Source organism: Macaca thibetana, chromosome 14, assembly GCF_024542745.1.
Source record: "Macaca thibetana thibetana isolate TM-01 chromosome 14, ASM2454274v1, whole genome shotgun sequence".
NCBI lineage: Eukaryota > Metazoa > Chordata > Mammalia > Primates > Cercopithecidae > Macaca > Macaca thibetana.
Window position 1 is genome coordinate 4,860,277 of NC_065591.1, and position 18,476 is coordinate 4,878,752.

Genomic DNA, 18,476 nt, shown 5'->3' on the forward strand with positions numbered 1-18,476 from the left:
GAAACCAGAAGTTCAAAATCAAGTCTAGGGCAGGGCTGTGCACCCTCCGAAGGCTCTGCGGGAGGATCCTCCTGCCTCTTCCAGCTCCTGGGGTCTCCCAGCTCTCCTGGACTAGGGCTGCATTGTTCCCGTGTCTACTGCCGTCTTCACGTGGGCTTCTCTGCTTCCATCTCCCCCCTCTGCTTTGAGAAGAGTGCCTACATTCAACTTACGTCCCACCTGAAACCCAGGAGGACCTCATCTCCAGATTCTAAGCTTAATTCCATCTGCCAAGACCCTATTTCCCAGTGAGATCACACTCACAGGCCACAGGGGTTAAGAAGTGGACATATCTTTTGCGGGGGGACACCATTCTACCTCCTGTAGCTGAGGAGGAACGAGCCTGTCCCCATGTCACCCAGCCTTGCTGGGCGGGGTCCTCTCTCCTGGGCTCTGGAGGCAAGAGGGAGAGGCTGGCCTGGCTGAACCCCCTGCAAGGCCAGGGCCCAGGCCCTGTGAGGACAGAGGAGCCGGCCCGACCTGGGCTGTGGGTGATTAGAGAAGTGACATAACCTAGAGGAAGGCAGGTCCTTAAAAGCCAGTCCTAAGAGGGTGGGAGCAAGACCAGCCACCCTCCTCAGCAGCCCACAGGCCGGGGCCACCTCCCACTCTTTCCCCAGTCCTGGAGGTACAAGCTTCCTTCTTCCTGCAACCCATCCAGCCCCAGGGCCTTTCACCTGCACATCCACCTGGAGGGTTTATGTCCAGATCTTCACAGGCGGGCTCCCCCACACCCGGAAGGCATCCTCCCTAACCCCAGCGACAGCTACAGCCTCCCAGACGCTCCCTCTCACAGCCCTGGCCTCTGCGCCTCCCTAGCCTGCGTGAGCAGCCCAGACCATCGAGTTCCCGTCGACTGAGTGTCTCCTCCTGGACTCCGAGCCCCACGACAGCAAGCCCTTGCCTGTCTCACTGTCCCTATCACGGCTGTGTCCCGTGTCTATAAGGGCACCCAGCATGCAGCAGGACCTGGATGAATGTTTGTCGAGTGAATGAATGAGCACACACAGAGAGGTGGTTGGTTCCTAGGTTCACCCCATCCCTGAAGATGTCTGCCAGGCAGCTGGAGTCTGGAGAGGTGGTTCCAAACTCCACGCCTCCTCCTGTCTGCTGAGAGGGCCACGGGTTTGTTTGGCAACCTCAGGGTGCTGGTTCCCTGCAGGCACCTGTGTGGCTTCTTCCAGCTGGCTGGGATCCAGGCAGCCCCTGGGAGGGTCCAGCCACCTTCACACCTGGGGCACAGTCAGCCTGGCTGTTTGCTAGAGTCTGTGGTGCCCAGATTTGGAGCCTTTTGGTGAGAAATGTGCATTTTCATGGCAAGATGGTCTCAGGAAATCCCCACCTATTCATGTGCAAAACACAGGGGCCTCTGGGGTCCCCAGGGGCTGGAGCTTTGACAAACAAGGATCAGAGGGAGTGGCAGAGGGGCCTGAAGTCCAAAATCAAGGTGTGGGCAGGGCTGTGCGCCTGTCCTGTTCCGGGCCAGGAGCCAAGGCCAGAAGAGGTGCAGGGCTGGGAGACTGGCCAGAGCATCCCAGTCTAATTCTGCTGGGCGTGGGGCTGAGGATGATGGGCCTTTGATACAGGTCACACTAGTTCTGGGGCCACACTCGCTCCGGCAGTCGGTCATGTGCAAGACAGCAGGGGTCGGGATGCCTGGATTCAGCCCCAGCTTAGCTGCTGACTCCAAGGGGGACTTTCAGAAAGTCAGCCCACCTCCCCGGGCCTCAGCTTCCTTCTCTGTGAATTGAAACTTGGTCACTCCTACTGTTCATTTCTCGTTCTGAAAATCTTAGGATTCCAGAAACTCTACCTTCTGCCCAGCGCAGGAATCCTCCTCAGCGCAGGAATCCTTCTCCTCTTTCCTTGAATACTCTCAGTGAGGGGGCGCTCACTCTCAGGGCCAAAGGGGCTGGATGCAGGAGACAGAGCATGGCCGGATTCTCTGCTGGACACTCTGGTTGTGGCCAGTCCTCTCTGGGGACTCACATGGGGATTCCTAGAGGCTCAAGTGTCGTCTCCCCCAGGCTGTCAGATAAGATCCGGGATGCCCAGCTAAGTCTGAATTTGAGAGAAATGACAACTTCTTAGTATAACCCAACAGCTCCAACAACTGCCAGGGACATGCTTATACTAACAGCTTATTCAGTGTTCGTCTGAAGTTCACGTTGAACTGGGTGTTCCATTTTGCTTGCTAAGTCTGGCAACCCCAACATGTAGCTCTTCTTTCTGGAGCTTTGGGGACTCTTCCACACCCCTTTTTCCAGGGTAGGTTTGACAGAGGGACTATGACTCTGTGTGTGTGTGTCGGCGGTTGGCGCGGGGGGATGGAGTTTCACTCTTGCTGCCCAGGCTGGAGTGCGGTGGCACCATCTCAGCTCACTGCAATCTCCACCTCCCGGGTTCAAGCGATTCTCCTGCCTCAGCCTCCCCCTAGCTGGGATTACAGGCACCCGGCCAGGACTGTGACTCTTAAGACCAGGGGCAGGAAGGATTGAGGCCTGGCCCAGGCTTTAGGTGGAGCAATTGGAATCACGCTTTTGCATGGTCCTGACCCGGGGTCATGCATAGGTAGTTTCACAGCAAACTGCAGCATGGGAGAAATTTGTGCTTCTGGGGGGGGGAGGGTGTGCTGCGGGTCCCCTAGGATCACAGGCGCCCATGCTGGGGTACAGCCGGCGGTGCCCCAAGCAGCGCCCCTCTGGTGCGCCTCCCTCTCACCTCCAGGACCTTCAGGCTCAGCTGCAGGAGACCTTTGCCTGAAAGCTCTAGCTGTCTGCCCTCTTCCCTCTTGCCTTCTTCTGGAGTCTAATACTCTGTCTGGCTGAACTGCCACCCTCCAAACCCCAGTGGGAGGTGAGCAGGCCAGTCAGTCACCCCCTTGCCCTGAGGAGTTTGGGCTCTGCCCCTGACCTTCCCCTTTCATCCCTGGGGACCTACCTCTCCAGTTTAGGATTCTCGGCACAGTCCCAAGGCCGACTCTGGAAATTTAACACACTGAGGACGTCTCAGGCCTCCAGGTGCCCACTCAGCTCTTGCCGGGAGGGGTCCACGGGGTGTGCAGGGTTGAGCAAGGACTTCTTGCTGCCTACGATAGGCGGGGCGCTGTTGTAGTGAATGAACAAACATCCTACTCCAATGGCATTTATGCTTAGGTGGGGGGCAGAAGACAAGTAAAATAAGTAAGAAAATGACACAGTGTCTCAGGAGGTGGTGAGAGGCAGAATGGAGAAGAAAGAAAGGGAGGGCTGCAGGGAAGGCCGGGGAGGCAGCGGGATGGGAGGGGCTGCAACTTTAATTCCGGGGGTCGGGAAAAGCCTTGCTAAAGAAAAAGGGTCCCTTGGGCGTCGATGAGAGGGGAGCCTGCAAGTGGATCCAGCGAGGGTGCCTCAGGTAGAGGACGGAGCGGGGACAAAGGCCAGGAGATTGGACTGGAAGAGGGAGGAGGCGAGAGCAGCTGCAGCAGTGGACGAAGGGCAGACAGAGAGCTGCAGAAGCAAAGGCCTAGGGGGCCATGGCAAGGCTTGAGCTTTGCTCGGAGTGAAATGGGAGCCACTGGGTGATTTTTTTTTTAATTATTTTTTTATTTTTTTTTAAGACGGAGTCTCGCTCTGTCACCCAGGCTGGAGTGAAGTGGCATGATCTCGGCTCACTATAACTTCCGCCTCCCAGGTTCAAGCAATTCTCCTGCCTCAGGCTTCCAAGTAGCTGAGATTACAGGTGCACACCACCATGCCTGGCTAATTTTTGTATTTTGAGTAGAAATGGAGTTTCACCATATTGGTCAGGCTGGTCTCGAACTCCTGACCTCGTGATCCACCCGCCTCGGCTTCCCAAAGTACTGGGATTACAGGCGTGAGCCACCACACCTGGCTGCCACTGGGAGAATTTAAGCCGACCAGGAGTCTGATGAGACTTGGGCTGTAAAAAGGTCTTCTGACTGTGAGACTGAGAACAGATCACCGTGGAACAAGGAGCAGAGACCACCCAAAGACTCCTGTCATCATGAGGGGAGCGAGGTGGGTGCCTGGAATGCCAGGGGAACTGGGGGTGGAGAGAAGAGGTGGCGGGTGAGCCAGGACTGCATACATCGTGCTGTCTCAGCTCACGGGGACAGCCAGGCTGCCTCCCTGCCCTTGACTTGGATGACCCCTGACACTTTGGACTGGAAATGCGTTTGTTTGTCTCCATTTCAATGAATGATTTATTTTCCGGTTTATAAAATGCACCCGCCATACTTGCTCATGAGCTCACAGACCCAAAGAAAGAACGTCAGGAATTTCCCAGCAGGACGGGGGCCAGGCTCGCCCCACCCCACACGCAGGCATCTCTGCTCAGCCCCCTCACCCCTGCCAGCCCAGCGCCCAGAGGCTGAAGCCAGCAGCAACCCCATGAGGCCCCATAGGCCCTGTGGGAGCAGATTCCAGGCCCAGTGATCAACCCTCGCCTACGGCCACCCCTTCCCGAAAGGTCCCCTCCTCGGCCGGCCGTCGACATCAGAGACACGCCTTGACCGTGGGCTGGCAGCTGGCAAGCAAGGGGCCGCATGGAGTTCCAGGGGCCAAAGGCCGTCAGCTGAGAGCTCGGGGGCTCCCAAAAGACAAGACCCAGCAAGCAGAGAGGGAAGGTGGCAGGCACAGCCCAACGCAGCCCTGAGCCTCAGGGCCTCAGGGCACGGTAAGGGAATCCACCCAGCTCTGCTGTGCAATCCTGGACAATTCACTGAATCCCTCTGTTCTGCGTGCATCCAGCTCAAAACGCTGCTTAGGAGGCTGGGGTGCTGGGGCCCTTTATTAAGCCGTGTTTGCAAAGCCCTCCAAGGGCTGCAGATGAAAGCGCCTATTGAAGTACAAAGCGCTATCTCCAGTAACCCTCTCCATCCCAGGCAGGACTGGAGACCCATAAAAGAGAAGGAAAGAGGTGGCCAAGGGCATTTGGCCCCAAGCACAGAGGCCACCGAGTGGCAGCACCCCAGCACTCTGGCCTCCCTCAGCAGGCCCATCTGCGTGAGGCACAGAGATGGATCAGAACCCTCTGCAACAGCTGCCGATGGAAGCCTTAGACCAGCATTCCAGGCTCCAATGCATGGCCCCAGCCAGCCTGGCCCTCGCTGTCCTCACACAGGCCACCTCTGCGCCTCCTCCCGATCTCCTCCAGCCTAGATGTCCTCTCCTCTGTTCGTCTGTGCCTGGAGGTCCAGCCTGGGGAGGCTCCCTGCCCACCACACCCCTGGTGGCCTCTGGCCTCCATAGCCATGGTTCATGGGTGCTCAGGATCCCGGCAGGGGACTCTGGGTGTGCCTATCCCCTCACCTCTGGCGTCCTCAGATGTCACATCCGTGGAGCCCACCAACCTCAGGCACTAGGGCTGTTCCTTGACCCCTGACTTCCTCTGTCATCTTTCTGCACAGAAACAACCCCATGCCCTCTGTCTGAAATAGTCCGAACTGCCCTCCTTCATCTCTTTGCCCCCTGCCCTGGGGGAATGCCTGCTAAAATGACTCTTGTCTCCCAAAGTGCTGGGATTACAGGCTTGAGCCACCACGCCCGGCCCTGTTCGAGTTTTTGAGGAACCTCCGTTCCATATCCCCCTCTGTGTGAGCACGCACTGCATGTCCACGGTCACTCTCTCAGGCTCCAGGCCTGAAGGGTGAGTGGTGGGTAGGGATGGGATCCGTGCTTTGCTTGTTTTGCTTTGCACTGCCTTGTACTGCCAAATTGCTCTCCAGAAAGCCTGTTCCGTGCCCACCCAGGCAGGGGCTTGCTTCAGTGCCTGCTGGACCTTGTGTGGGTGATTGGCACCTTGAGGTATCATGGACCACCCCGGGGGGGGCCACTGACACATCCTTCCCTCTCTGGGACCTCGTTTCAGCCTCTGGGGATCCTGGCTGGCCCTGGCACATCTGGAGGTTGCCCCCAGAGTTGGCGGGGCAGCTCAGGGAAGACTTGTCCTTGTGGGGTCAGGGCGCCAGCAGGCGGCACTGGCCCGTGCACTGTGGGGGAGGGAAGGCTGGGCCAGGGAGGGCCCTCTGCTGTGCAGCCTCTTCCCGAGCAAGCCCTGGTCATGCCAGAATGGTGGCCTTTGTGAATCACTGATGTGGAGGGCCGGGAAGGGCTAGGGCGGGGAATGGGGAATGAAAGAAGGAGGGTCCACAGGCCCTCCAGGTGGTGGCTGAGGGACTGTAGCTGATTTTTTGCCACTGCACAGCGACATGTGAGAGCCATTTTTTTTTTTTTTTCCAGACAGGGTCTTGCTCTATCACCAGGCCTGAGTGCAGTGGTGCGATCTCGGCTCACTGCCACCTCCGCCTCCCGGGTTCAAGCAATTCTCCCTCAGCCTCCTGAGTAGCTGGGATTATAGGCACCTGCCACCATGCCCAACTAATTTTTTTTTTTTTGTATTTTTAGTAGAGACAGGGTTTCACCATATTGGCCAGGCTGGTTTCAAACTCCTGACCTTAAATGATCCGTCCGCCTCGGGCTCCCAAAGTGCTGGGGTTACAGGTGCGAGCCACTGTACCCGGCCGCTTATTTGATTTTCTTCCAAGCATGTATTACCATCCAAAACCATCTCGTGCATTGGTTCTCTCGCTGATCATTATTCCTCACCCACATGCTGTGGCCCCGAAGAAGGGTTGTGGTTGCCGTGTGGCTGCCATCCCCTGGCGCATGGTAGGTGCTTGATAAGCATCGTGTTGAGTGCATGGGGCAACCAGAAACGGGAGCTTGCAGGTCCCCAGCACTCATGCAACAGGGCTCTGATCAGGCTGGCTCTCTGCTCTGAACTGCACATTTTTTTTTTAAACTGTTGTGAGAATCTGCAGTAATCACTTGGCTCGTCTCTAATCCTGATTTAATGAGGCCACACTGGTTCTTTGGTGTTAATATTCTCTGAAGTTCAGCTCTGAGAAAAATAAAAAGAAAGACCGCCCCGCCACCTACCCATCACCAAAGAAAGACACAAGGGAGCATCCTAGAATTTGGGACGCATCAAAACCAAAGAAAAAAGCAGAACGTGCCCCGACGTTTGGCCCAAGCAGCCTCTGAGGGCCAGCCGTGCTGCGAGCGTTTGTAGTGCAGTGGCACAGCCCTCCAGATGTTCCCTGGAAGGACTGCCACTTCAAACGCCGGGGCTCAAGCCCATTACCTGCACAGCCTTTGTGTATTTCAAAGGGGAAGCCAGTTGAACTTTCCCTGTAATCATTGGGCCCAAACTTGCCTTTAATGGACCATCAGGGAACACAGCAAGGAGAACTCCCCAATCATTACCATGTTCTGATGGCCTCGGAGCCCACCTGGAGAGGCCCGCGGGGCAGCCACCTGTGGTTCTTGCCACGCCTGCTCTAGGGAAGGCTAGGACTCCATCCAACTGAGCGCTGGACCGGGAGTCAGAAGCCACGACTTTGAGGGCCTAGGTTGCCTGGTCCCACTTCCTGGGCCGTGGTGTCCCACTTTCCGTATGTGAACCCCACCTCGGCTGTTTGCTTTGCTCTGAGACCTTGGGCAGGTACCCTCACCTTGCTGAGTCCCCGTTTTGCAATCGGCTATGGAGAATAAAAACAGAACCACCTCTCCAGTTTGCTCTGAAGCGTAGGCGTTTTCTAAATGACAATACTCTGAAGAAATATGTACTGAGTTGAATTGTGTCCCCCCAAAATGTATGTCTACCTGGAACCTCGCAAGGTGAACTTATTTGGGAGAAGGATCTCTACAGATGTAATTAAGGTAAGAATCCAGATGAGATCATCGCAGACTAGGATGGGCCCTAAATCCAGTGAATGGTATTCTTATGAGAGACGGCTGGGCGCAGTGCTCACGCCTGTAGTCCCAGCACTTTGGGAGGCCAAGATGCGTGGATCATCTGAGGTCAGGAGTTTGAGACTAGCCTGGCTAATATGGTGAAACCCCATCTCTACTAAAAAGACAAAAAATTAGCGGGGTGTGGTGGCACGCACCTGTAATCCCAGCTACTCGGGAAACTGAGGCAGGAGAAGCACTTGAACCCAGGAGGCAGAAGCTGCAGTGAGCCAAGATCAAGCCATTGTACTCCAGTCTGGGCAACAAGAGTGAAACTCCATCTCAGAAAAAAAAAAAAAAGAGAGAGAGACACAGAAAGACAGACAAGGGGAAGATACAGATATTCAGGAGGCCCTGTGAAGCTGGAGGCTGAGGCTGGAGTGATGCAGCCACAAGCCAAGGAATGTCTGGAGCCACCAGAAGGTGGAAAGGGCAGTAAGCGTCCTTCCCTAGAGTCTTCAGAGGGAGCAGGGCCATGCTGACTCCCTGATTTTGAAATTTCTGGCCTCTAGAACTGTGAGACAATACATTTCTGATATTGCAAGCTATCAAGTTTGCAGGTGTTTATTATAGCAGCCTTGGGAAATTAATAACAAATACAAGTCATTGTTCTTGTAGTTGTTACTCTAAAGAATTCTCTGTGACCAGTACACGGTGCCTCATGCCTGTAATCTCAGCACTTTGGGAGGCCAAGGTGGGCAGACCACCTGAGGTCAGGAGTTCAAGACCAGCCTGGCCAACATGGTGAAACCCAGTCTCTACTAAAAATGACAAAAATTATCTGGGTATGGTGACATACACCTGTAATCCCAGCTACTCAGGAGGCTGAGGCAGGAGGATGGCTTGAACCCAGGAGGTGGAGGTCAAGTGAGCCACTGCACTCCAGCCTGGGCGACAAGAGCAAAACTCCATCTCAAAAAAAAAAAAAAAAAAAAAAAGAATTCTCTGAGCCACTGAAATGTCTCACCAGACACTTAGGCCCACAGTGACCTCTGTAGATGAGCAGCAGCTCCCTCTGTCTCCAAAGCAATTGAAAAAGGAAGAAGCGATGCATAAGGGAAAGATGGACCTTGGTTTGGAATGTGGCTCTGAGCCCATTCCTAGCTGTAGACTTTGACAAGTCACTGATCCTCTGTGAACCTCTGTCTCTTTATGAAATGGGGACCATTTTATCCACCTGCAAGAATTCTGTGATGATAAGACTAGGTCAGTATGTAAAGCATTCACACATAAGTGTTCAGTAAATGGGGAGGGTGTCTATATTAGTTTGTTTATTTTTTTTGAGATGGAGTCTCAGTCACCCAGGTTGGAGTGCAATGGTGCAATCTCAGCGCACTGCAAACTTTTCCTCCCAAGTTCAAGTGATTCTCCTGCCTCAGCCTCCTGAGTCGCTGAGATTACAAGCATGTGCCACCACACCTGGCTAATTTTTGTATTTTTAGTAAAGATGGGGTTTTGCCATATTGGCCAGGTTGGTCTCGAACTCCTGACCTCAGGTGATCCATCTGCCTTGGCCTCCCAAAGTTCTGAGATTACAGGCATGAGCCACTGCACCTGGCCTATATTAGTTATCTACTGTTACATAGTACATTTCCCCAACATTTAGAGGCTGAAAACAACAATGGACCTTTATTATCTCACATAGCATTATAGCTCTGCATCAGGTATGTGGGAGCAGCTTAACTGGATATTTTTGGCTCAAGATCTCTCATGATGTTGAAATCAAGATGTCAGCTAGGGCTGTAGTCTCATCTGATGGCTTGACTGGGGCTGGAGCATCCACTTTCAAGGTGCCTCACTCACATGTCTGTGGGCAGGAGGCCTCAGTTCCTCACCACTTGGACTTTCCATAGGGCTGCTTGGGTGTCCTCCCAACATGGCAGCTGGCTTCCCCCAGAGCATGTGATCCAAGAAAGAGCAAGGTGCAAGTGGTAATGTCTTGGGCATCATACTCCGCCACTTCCACCATATTCTACTGATCCTAGAGAGCAACCCTGAAACAACGAGGGAGGGAACTCTACACGGGCATTGACACTAGAGAGTAGCCCATTGGAGGCCATTGGGGGGCTGGCTACCACTGCGTCTCAGAGGGCAAGGTGTTCTTGGGAATGCTGCCAGGCAGAAGCCTACCTAACAAGTGGCTTTGCTGTCTAGACTTGCCTCTGGGGCCAGCTGCCTGGGAGCTGGGAGCCTGATCTGGCCACATGCCCAGCAGCTCCCCTGTAATTTCATTTGTCTAAGGCCTCTTCATGTCTCACCAGGGCTCCTTCATGTGAGCACTAAGGGCCAACATTGAGCCACAAAGACTTCCAACCCAGAGCCCATGTCAGCAGCCCACCCAAAGCCTCACATCTTCTCATGGGAGCCCAGCCTAAAGATTAGAGCCCCAGAGACACCTCAGGGGCCAATGGGCAGGGCTGAGTTCTGGAGGGGGCAGTGTCCCGGACGCCCACAAGGACCCTACAGCAGCTCCCTGAGTGTGTTGTATGAGTGTTCACATGTGAGTGCATCATGTGCAAACCTGTATGTGAAAGTGTGTGCAGGGAGATGTGTGTGCCAGCACAACTGGAATCTGTTCATGTGTGACAGAATCTGACATTTCCACTCATACAAAACATTACAAGCACAGCAGTGCTGGAACTGACAGAAGATCCAGGCCACCACCTTGCCTCCCCCTGAATCCTGTCACCAGCTGCCTCTGATCTCAGACGTATTCCAACAATCACTTAAAACATGGTGGATTACTATGAAGTTTTAGGCTTGTAGAGACACGCCCCACCCAAGGAAAGTAAAAAGGCATATTGGAAACTGGCACTGAAGTGACACCCACATAGAAATCCTGATAATAAAGAATAAGCAGAGAGAAAATTCAAACAAGTAGTGGAGGCGTATGAGGTGCTGTCAGATGCTAAGAAATGGGACATCTATGACGAATATGGCAAAGAAGGATGAATTGGTGGAGGAAGAGGTGGACGTCATTTTGACAGTCCGTTTGAGTTTGGCTTCACATTTTGTAACCCAGAGATGACATCTTCAGGGAATTTTTTTGGTGGAAGGGACCCATTCTCATCTGACTTCTTTGAAGACCTTTTTGAGGACATTTTTGGGAATCAAAGGCATCCCCGAGGAAGCAGAAGCCAAGGAATGGGGTCATTTTTCTACACGTCCAGTGGATTTCCATCTTTTGGAAGTGGATTTTCTTCTTTTCACACAGTATTTACTTCATTTAGGTCCCTGGGTCATGGGGGCCTCACTTCATTCTCTTCCACATCATTTGGTGGTAGTGGGATGGGCAACTTCAAATCAATATCAACTTCTGCTAAAATGGTTAATGGCAGAAAAATGACTACAAAGAGAATTGTTGAGAATGGTCAAAGAAAGAGTAGAAGTTGAAGAAGACAGCCAGTTAAAGTCCTTAGCAATCCATGGTAAGGAGCAGCTGCTGCAAGTAATTCAACGCAAGCTTTTAACAGAAATGGTTTTTTCTTTTTTCTTTTTTTTTCAGACGGAGTCTCGCTCTGTCGCCCAGGCTGGAGTGCAGTCTCAGCTCACTGCAAGCTCCACCTCCTGGGTTTACGCCATTCTCCTGCCTCAGCCTCCCGAGTAGCCGGGACTACAGGCGCCCGCCACCACGCCCGGCTAGTTTTTTGTATTTTTTAGTAGAGACAGGGTTTCACCATGTTAGCCAGGATGGTCTCAATCTCCTGACCTCGTGATCCGCCCGTCTCGGCCTCCCAAAGTGCAGGGATTACAGGCTTGAGCCACCGCACCCGGCCTTAACAGAAATGTTAAACTAAAACAAGCACCATTTGAGGATTAACAGGAACTTTTTTTGTTTTTTTGAAGATTTCAAATGAACTCGACTTTCAGTATAATTGTACCTAATCTAAAGTATTTATAAACAACTCACTGGAGCCTCTATTTGTCATGGACTTTTGAGTTGATTGTTGGGACCACATAATAGGACCATTGTTTTTTTTGTGTTTTTTTTGTTTTTGATTTTGTTTTTTGATTGTCTTTTTTTTTTTTCTTTTTTTTTTTTTTTTGAGATGGAGTCTCACTCTGTCACCCAGGCTGGAGTGCAAAGGCACGATCCCCGCTCACTGCAACCTCTGCCTCCCAGGTTCAAGTGATTCTCCTGCCTCAGCCTCTGGAGTCACTGGGGTTACAGGTGTGTGCCACCACACCTGGCTAATTGTTATATTTTTAGTAGAGACAGGGTTTCACAGTGTTGGCCAGGGTGGTCTTGAACTCCTGACCTCAGGTGATCCACCCGCCTCGGCCTTCCAAAGTGCTGGGATTACAGACGTGAGCCGCCGTGCCCAGCCCTTTTTTTTTTAATTGGTATAAATCTCTGCATGCTCTTTGCTTTTTTACCAAACGTACTGCAAGGTGAGCCTTGACTCTTCAGTGTAGGACAACTAACACTAACACTAACACCAGCATGGATCTGCTTTTCCACAGCATCTGAAATGTGAGTCACATAGTGTCAGCCTGCTGTGAAGTTAACACTGCCAAGACGAATCTTCTAGAGAAATCATTTCAATTTTTTTTTTGGTATTTAGTAGTGAAAGATATTGATGCGTTAATGGTAATACATTTCTGGTTTAAATTAAAGGATGTTTTCTAGTTGTGCATGAATGCTGGCAACTTAGTACACTTTGACAATTGTTTAAATATTTAAATATGTAATATTAAGCTTAGGTTTAAAAAAGTAAAGCTGGTGGCTTTATGGGCACGGTGGCTCACGCCTGTAATCCCAGAACTTTGGGAGGTCGAGGTAGGCAGATCATGAGGTCAGGAGATCAAAACCATCTTGGCTAACACAGTGAAACCCTGTCTCTACTAAAAGTACAAAAAATTACCTGGGCATGGTGGCGGGCGCCTGTAGTCCCAGCTACTCGGGAGGCTGAGGCAGGAGAAAGGCGTGAACCTGGTAGGCGGAGCTTGCAGTGAGCTGAGATCGTGCCACTGCACTCCAGCCTGGGCGACAGAGTAAGACTTCATCTCAAAAAAAAAAAAAAAAAAGGAAAGCTGGTAAACAGAGTCTTTGTCATTTGCTTTTACAAACAAAAAAGAAAGAAAGAAAATAAATGTGATAAATGTGAATGTGTTTGGTGTATTCTTTCCTGAGTGGGATCTGAAAAAAAATTGCACATGTCACGCATGTAGAATGTGTAAAAAACACCAACAAAGCAAACACACGTAAACCCACCACTGAGCTTCATGAATACAATATCACCAACAGTTTGGTGCCCAACGTGCCCTCTCTCCCCAGAGGTAACTGTTCCTCTGCATTTGGAGACTTGCTTTTTTCACTTCACATCTTGTGTGGAAGATCCATCCCTGCCAATGGCTAAAAACTCTTTTTTCTTTTTCTTTTTCTTTTTTTGAGACAGAGTCTTGCTCTGTCACCCAGGCTGGAGTGCAGTGGCACAATCTCTACTCACTGCAACCTCCACCTCTTGGGTTCAAGTGATTCTCCTGCCTCAGCCTCCCGAGTAGTTGGGACTATAGGTTGCACCACCACATCCAGCTAATTTTTGTGTTTTTTAGTAGAGACGGGGGCTTCACCATGTTGCCCAGTCCGGTCTGAAACTCCTGACCTCAAGTGATCCACTTGCCTTGGCCTCCTGAAGTGCTGGGATTACAGGTGTGAGTCACCACTCCCAGCCTAGAAATCCATTTTTCACTGCTGCTTAGCAATCCACCACATGACTATAGTATAAACCATGTGACCATTCTCCTGTCGGGGACATTCAGATCTTTCCTTGTTATTGTTGTTGCTGCTGCCATTCCCAACAACACTGGCTCCAGCACACACATTTTTCTACGGTGTATATACCTAGGAGTTGTTTCTGGGGAGGAGGGTACACCTTCACCTGTGCCAGCTTCTACTATCTCTCTCTTGCAGACCTGAGCCATCAGGTAAAAAGGTCCAGCTACCCTGCTGAAAAGACTATGTAGCAAAAGACCATGCAGGAGGAGAGAGAGAGACAGAGAGAGAGAGAGAGAGAGAGAGAGAGAGAGAGAGAGAAATAATGAGAATGAGAATGCCCAGCCAGCCCCCAGCCTGTCCAGCCAGCCCAGCAGAGGCACCTGGCATGTGGATGAAGCCATCTTGGAACTTTCAGTTGCAACCAAGCTCCCAGCTGAATGTACCCATGGGAGTGACCCAGCCCACTACATGGATCTAAGATGAGCCATCCCTGCTGAGCCCTGCCCAAACTGTAGAATTATGAGAAAAAAAAAAATGGTGGATGTTTTCATCCCCTAAGTTTTGGAGTGACCTACCATGTAATAAGAGATTATGGAAAACATTAGCCATCTTATAAAATACCCCAAAAGTTTGGTCATAAAATCAAAGCAAACAATGATCCTCATCCTGCCCCAGATACGATCACTAACTATATGTAGCCCCTCCCCATCCCATGGCCAACTTGCTCATTCTCCATCTACACTACCCCCACAGTGAACTCTCCTTTTGGTGGGGTGAGGTGGGTGGGCAGCAGAGCTAGGTCTCGACCTGCCAGGAGGAAATCCACAGTCTGAGCAGGACACTGATGCTGGATGCTGACACATTTCATCTTCAAGGAAGACCTGAGAGCCTCCCTGGCACAAACCCCAGCCGAGGGGTCCCCAGACAGGTTTTTTCCTCCCAGATATTCCAACAGGGGCACAAGGAAGTGGTTCACGGGGAATCCCTGGGAAAGCCTCAGGAAAAGCCAGCAGAGCCTTGGGCGGGCTGAGAAAGGAGAATTTTTTCTGTAAAAGGTCATCCTGTCTCCTGCATTCCTTCACTGCATTTCCAGCCACCAGAGTGTCTATGAAAGTCCTTATTCTTCCTCTCTTGGCTCTAACCAAACATTCACTGCTGTAGTGGAAGATGGACTCTGGTAGCAGGGGGTGGGGAGAAAGAGGCCTTTCTTTCTTTCTTTTTTTCTTTCTTTCTTTCTTTCTTTCTTTCTTTTCTTTCTTTCTTTCTTTTTTCTTTCTTTTCTTTCTTTCTTTCTTTCTTTCTTTCTTTCTTTCTTTCTTTCTTTCTTTCTTTCTTTCTTTCTTTCTGTCTTCTCTCCTTCCTTCCTTTTTTCTTCCTTCTTTTTTCTATCTTTTCTTTCTTTCCTTTCTCTCTTCTTTATCTTCTTTCTCTCTTTCCCTCTCCTTTCTTTCCTTTTCTCTCTCTTCCTTTTTCTCTCCTTTTCTTTCCTTCTTCCTTTCCTTTCCTAGGATTTTTAATGTTTATATGGTTCACTGGCCCCTGGGGTCAAGGCTTTAGGCCCCCACAGAATGTTTCCAGAGATCCACTGACTCCCTTGGGAAGAGCTGGGAGAAAACACAGAGGGTGTCACCAGGCTGATGTCCCTGCACCCGCAGGGGACGGGACCCAGCTGGCAGAGTTGGACACCAGCTGTTTGCCAGTGAAGTCTCAGCTAGTCCTCGCACTCAGATGCCTGCCGTGGTCCTGCCCACATGTGCGGGATCACAGCACAACCCTCAGGATCCCGCCGCTCCTGAAATATCTGCTTAAAGGAGGCCCAACTGCTTGACAGATTCATCTCCCATTCTGGCTTCTGATGCCCCATGGAGCCCACTCATTTGTGCAGGGTACTGGGGCTGTTAGACCTGGCCAGTGAGTCATAGGGTTGATTCCCTTTGGGAAGTAACCACAAGCCCAACCTCAGACCCAAACACTCTGAGGCTGAAGAGATTGGGCACGTACCTAACAACCATCACATCTAGGGGGTCTCCGGATGGAGTGGGGGGTACTTGGGCCTACCTCTCAATACTGTAATCTTCCACCTTCTCTCTGAGTGGCCTGGGCAGTTCCCTTCACCTCTCTGAGCCTCAGTTTCCTTACCTGTAAAATGGGCACAAATCCCCCCTGCCTCTTGGGTTGTTGACAAGATTTGGGAGAGAGTTTCCAAGGGCCTTCCCACTTTGGGAGCCTCATATAGGAAAGTGTAGATGGACCTTGCCTGTTACTCCAGGGCTGGCTCAGGGTGTCCCTGCCGGGGGCTGCAGAAACCCCACAGAGACCCGGTTTTCAATAAGTAGGCATCTCACCCCTCATAAGCCACAGCGGCCCTGGCCCCAGCTCCCCATCACCTGTGTCTGACACTTTAGCCATCATTTAACATCAGAAAGTTTATTGCTGGCCCTCAGGGGCTCAGCCCTGCCCTAATGGGCCAACCTCAGGGGTCCTACCCTTTGAAGAGGGTCTTTATGGTAATTGATGGTAATAGCGGGTAGCCTGGGGCCCCAGGTAGGAAGCCCCCCTGGGGATAATTGAATTAGCCTGGAAAACAAATTACTTTCGGCCAAAACAAATCACTTTCAATCACAGAGCAACATATAAGATCCCCCAAACCACAAAGCCACTCACAGTTCAAGGAACAGACAAGGGGCTGGGGGACCCCCTGGGAGAGTGGGATGATCACAGAGCAGAGATGGGGTCAAGCCAGGCCTCCTTCCCCCTATCCAGTGGCCAGGACTGGGGGCCCCTCTTGAGCTGGGTTTACCTGTGACTAAAGTGTGTGTATGTTTTGTTTTTTGGGGGAGGTGGTGATGTTCCCTGGTCAAGCTGTCATCTAAGTATTAGGTGAGAGGTCCTGTCTGTTGTATATGGATGCATTGAGGGTCTTCCTCTCAATGTAGAGATAGATGTTTCCCAAGGGAGTCTTAAGCACAGCCCTGGGAGGCAGGTGCACTGATACCTAAAGACGGGATCCCACCCAGGCTCACTGCTCATGTCACAAGTAAGGTGACCAGTCCCAGCTACTCAGGAGGCTGAGACGGGAGGATCACATGAGCCCAGGAGGTTGAGGCTGCAATTGGATGTGATTGCCCCACCGCACTACAGCCTGGGTGACAGAGCCAGACCCTGTCTCAAAAAACAAACAAACAAACAAACGCACAAAAAACAAAGCCCCAGAGCCTCTGTGCACGTGCAGAAGGGACCTACCCAGTCCATACCTATAGGATGTGAGTGGTATAAGTAGCCTCACCTGGTGGACGCCCGAAAACCTTCCACCCCTAAGCCAGGGTCTACCCCATCCCTCCAGGCCTGGCTGATGCTGGGGAACACCAACGCCAGAGCTGTTTGCCCCATCTCTGCCTCCATGGATGGCAAGGAGGTCAGAGGTCCTACCAGGAGCAAGGAGACCTAGCCCCAGCTTGGCAAATGGAAGCGGGCAGGGCTGACCTCCCACCCAGATGCGCTCTGCCTCCTCTACACGGGAGATGTGCCGAGGCTCTCACCTGCCCAGCAAGCACTTAGTGAAGCACCTCTGGGGGCCAGGCCAGCACCCAGCCCAGGTAGGGGGCAGTCATCGAGGCCCCCATGGCCTTGTGAGGAGGCAGGGGTGTAACCAGAAGCCAACGGTGGATGCATGGCCCAAGGATGGAGGGGCACCTTTGAGGCAACAGCCCCTCAGTTCAGGGGATCCCTGACAGGACCCAGGTTAGGGCCAGTGACCCAGGGAAGGGGCCTCCAGGGCAGAGACCAGCAATGCCAGGCACAGTCACAGGTGGCCAGATCCAGTGCCCCCCACAACCATTCCTAGCTGGAGATCGCCAATCCCCGCCACAGGCTTGCCACGGGTCTGTGCTTGGGCAAGATCTCTGTGGTGGCCAGGACAGGTGGAGGTGAGGCGGGCCTGGAGGCTAGAGCACAGAGAGGAGGAGGTAGCTGCCATGCCTCCACGGGCTTCACTCCACAGCCTCAGGTGAGCCCAGGTTTTTCTAACCCCTGACCTTGAGGCATGAGGTCCAGTCCACACAGGACCCCTTTCTTGTGGTGTGACCTTGGACAAGTGGCTTAACCTCTGGTCTGTAGAACCTTCTAGAAGATTCTTTCCCCTCATGCCTCCTCTCCTCCAAAGACAGCCTGTATGCATGGCCCCTCCTCACCCCCTGCCTCCTGCCCCCAGGCCCAGAGGCTTGGCCCCCGTCTGTCCTGGCTCCCACCTGTGCCCAGCTCCAAGACGAGGCTCCACACTTGCCCCTCTCTCCTGCAGCTCCGTGGAACCCACACAGCCAGGCCGGCCCCTCCCTGGGATCCCCGACCTGCTCTTGGCACATCCAGCAGCTGCTCCTCAGTCCTCAGTCTGCAGGACCTCTGATCACCCCTCAACCCCCAACGGGCTCCACACTGTGTGGGTGCCTCTTGGTCCCAGTCACCTCCTCCTGTGTTCCCCGTGCTGCTCTCTTTGCATTCGCTGACCTCCCAAGGCCGCAGGGCTGCAGCTCTGTCTGACCCCTGCTCACCGGGCAGGCAAGCTCCCTGATATGGCTTGGCTGTGTCCCCACCCAAATCTCATCTTGAATTGTAGCTCCCATAATTCCCATGTGTTGTGAGAGGGACCCAGTGGGAGATGACTGAACCGCAGAGGTGGTTTCCCCCATACTGTTCTCGTGGTAGTGAACAAGTCTCACAAGATCTGATGGTTTTATAAGGGGCTTCCCCTTCTGCTTGGCTCTCGTTCTCTCTCCTGCCGCCCTGTGAAGAAGTGCCTTTTACCTTCTGCTATGACTGTAAGTTTCCTGAGGCCTCCCCAGCAATGCGGAACTGTGAGCCAATTAACCTTCTTCTTTTACAAATTACCCAGTCTCGGGGACGTCTTTATTAGCAGTGTGAGAATG

General features: G+C 52.5%; 1 protein-coding gene and 1 pseudogene across 1 annotated transcript in view; both read left to right on the forward strand.

Moving 5' to 3' along the window:
* MRPL21 (mitochondrial ribosomal protein L21) overlaps nt 1–18,476 on the forward strand; it is a 1,021,966-nt gene that overhangs the window by 187,790 nt on the left and 815,700 nt on the right. The window lies entirely within an intron of this gene.
* LOC126936404 (dnaJ homolog subfamily B member 6-like) lies at nt 5,651–17,002 on the forward strand (annotated as a pseudogene).